This window comes from Pseudophryne corroboree, chromosome 1 (genome assembly GCF_028390025.1).
Source record: "Pseudophryne corroboree isolate aPseCor3 chromosome 1, aPseCor3.hap2, whole genome shotgun sequence".
Classification (NCBI taxonomy): domain Eukaryota; kingdom Metazoa; phylum Chordata; class Amphibia; order Anura; family Myobatrachidae; genus Pseudophryne; species Pseudophryne corroboree.
In genome coordinates, this window is record NC_086444.1 from 536,566,038 (window position 1) to 536,569,481 (window position 3,444).

Consider the following 3,444-nt stretch of genomic DNA (forward strand, 5'->3'; position numbering starts at 1 on the left):
CCTGACCATTTTGACACTAAGCATGATATAATTAACTTGTTCCGTTCCAATAATACATATATATATCTGGTTTTACACTCTGTTATATAAATACAATTTAATACAAGTCTGGTGCTGGACATGTTTTGCCTATGTGCAATTTATTTGTTGTATGAATATGTGTTATTGTGTATCTTAATGGCATTTCTCAGTGATTGCGCATTTTACCGTATAAACACCCACCACGCTGCAACATGCACGCCGTGCGACCAGCTAATGCACCAGCTAATGGCTGTGGAGAACCAAGAACAGTAATCAGAGTGATAGCGTAATCTCTTGGATGTGCATTTATTAGTGCCCTTGTTTCAGCAAGGGTGTAATGCAAAATTCCAGTGAAAATATTCTTTTATGTTGCTAATTTAGCCAATTTTTTTTATAACATACTGTACTCTTTAAAATAAGTTACAACATACTGTACACTTAAAAAATAAAGTTTGTGATAAATAGCCAAATTAGGGGGTTATTCAGAGATGGACATAGGTCATTGTATTTGATCTGTTTCCAACTCCTCACGTGCTGGGGACCGCCCAGCATGTGTGGCGCTGCTTCACGATGCATCTACAATTTCATTACGGACGCATCAATTTAAGGTCGACCCCAGCATGCGCAGCATGGCTGCGCTGGCAGGGGGTCTGCCATCATTTTGTGTATCAGAGCGGCTGTGTGTAAATTCACGCAGCCGCACGGAAAATGCTTGCGACATTAGGGCTGGACTGGCCATCTGGCACTTCTGGAAAATGCCAGAAGGGCCCAATGGGCTGGTGGTCTGGTCTGGTCCACAGAGAGCACGGAAGGCTGCACTCAGCGCAGCTCCCGGCTCTCTGGTTTGTCCCCCGCTGCCGCCGCCACTGCAAGTCGTGCCCCGTTGCTAAGCAATATGGGGGCGTGCTGTGAGTCCATGCCTCCTAACTTGTGACACACCCCCATGTGCAGTGTCCGCACGCCATTTACATGGCGCCCGTGCCCCCTTTCTCATGCGCATGTATTTCTCGTGCGCACGTATGCCCCCTTTCTCGTGTGCACATATGCCAGGGCCGGATGGAATCCCCAGTCCATCCCTGTTTGGCCACCACAACCGTGGAATTGCAAAAAAAAGCCACCCCCAAACACCCGCCACTGTCAATCACCTTGCAGCCACATCCCTCCAGTATGTGGCCACGAGATATTATTTTCTCACAAGGAAGGTGTTTTGGTTTACAATCTCTTGCATCTGCCAAATGGGAGAGTGAGATGAATTTGATAGTCGTTATGTTCATCTGAGATGCAATTGCTTCGCAAGTGCAGGGAGGAGTTGGTATGCACCTTCTCCTACATTTGTATTGCTAACCTGTAAGCAGCTTTGCATTTGCAATGCTTAATGAATCAGGCCCTTACTCACATAATATATGTGAATTTTTCAAATAATTTAGTTTAAAAAAGATTAATAATAATAACAATTTTTATTAATTAATTAAGTTATCTTTTCTGTAGTTAAAGAGCGAGTAATAAAAATAGATTGTGGGGGGGATTCAATTACCCATGAAAACTTTTCATGGGTAACAAAGGGAGGTCGCCTCGGGCATTAGTGCTTGTGGTTATTCAATTGCACTCCCTTTTTCACTCGACAACCTTGTTAATGCCCATTAAAGCAGCGTGTTAATGGGAATTAACACAGGTTAATGGATGTTAACACACAGAATCTGTGAAAAGTTCATTGATTTGTGTGTATACAGGGTCATGACACCCGTTAAACCACTAGTAATCAGGGATTTTTTTTTCTAGCTGCTGAGCAGATGAAAAAAAAAGCCCTGATAACGTATGGCTTTGGGGCTAATTGGAAAGCCCTGGGGGATCAATTAGCCTGCAATAATTTACAGAAGGTAATTTAATTTCACTGCAATTTACAGTAGATTTCAGTTTAAACACTCCCCACCCAAATCTAAGGTGGACATTTACTAAGCAGTGATAAGAGCGGAGAAGTGAGCCAGTGGAGAAGTGGCCCCATCAACCAACCAGCGTCTCTGTATCATTTAATAGTATACAATTATAGATGTTACTTCAGTGCTGATTGGTTGCCATGGGCAACTTCTCCACTGGCTCACTTCTCAGCTCTTGTCACTGCTTAGTAAATGTCCCCCTTAATCTCTCTGCACATGTTACATCTGCCCCACCTGGAGTGTGACATGGTTTTGCCCAGTAGCTTGCATTATAGCTTTGCTTACAAACATGAATCAGGCCTTCTGTTGGAGTGTACTGAATACCAGTGTTACAGTGAGTGCGCAATAACATATCACAGTATTGTTTTGCTATTAGATTACAATATCTCTTTATCATGTTAATGTTAGTTGGATAATACTACACATCCTCCAATTGCACAAAATACATCCACCAAGCAGATTGTGAGTAGGGAAAATGTGTTTTTAAATTGTGATTATGCCTTGAAATAACTATCTGCATTTCGTAAAGAATTATAATTTAACAGTTGTTTATATATAATCTTGAAATGATATAGCACCCATATTGTATTTTTTTTATATACTGTAATTATACTGAATAGTTATGTATTAACAGTATTTGTATTTATATTCAATTGTATCTGATTTTTGACTGAAAGAACCATTCCTCTAAAACAGTGCTTGCACAATTTTTGGGATAGTGGAAATGTATTGTGAGAAGTTTCCTTGGCTAGTTGTTTCTCAACACGTCATTTGCACTTTATTGCTACATTATGAATTCATAGAATTGGCAAGTTCTAATGGAATAATCTATGAAGACTGAACTAATTATAGAATTTGGACTTTACTTTTTTGAGGTAATGTCTTATAAAATACAAAATGTTCTTGCAATAAAGAATAACAAAAACCTGTGAATAAGATGCCTGGGAGAAGGTGCTTGCCGCAATGGCTCAATGGGCATAAATATTGGATGGGAATAAAGAACTGATTGGAAAGCACTTTGTGATTGTGATGGTAAAAGTGTTACCACAAATTTTGTTAAATGACTTCCCATACAAGGAAAGTCTAAACTGGCAGGGGTTTCTACTGGCAATACCACTGTTATCACCAGGAGTAACCCTTTGATGGGAGGAAAAGCCTGAATGATTTATTAGAAGAAATTGTGATTATCTGCCACCTTATTTATGTGTATTGATGGTCTTGTGTTATGTGGCACCCAATCATAGCTGCCACGAGCTGTAGTGTGACTTTTGTGCCCCTTCCCCTGCTGAATGCATCCCTGACTGGACACTATTAAACTTACAGCAGGGATAGTGCTACCTTTGCATTGAGTGCTGTGTCTGGCATGGGGACACTGACCAATAAGCAAATGGCGTATTGATCCCAGAGAGAGAGAGACAGCTTGTGCTGTGGCAGTTGCAGCCGTCTTCAGAGACAGTTGGCAGTTGGGCAGCAGCCATCTTAAGGTCCG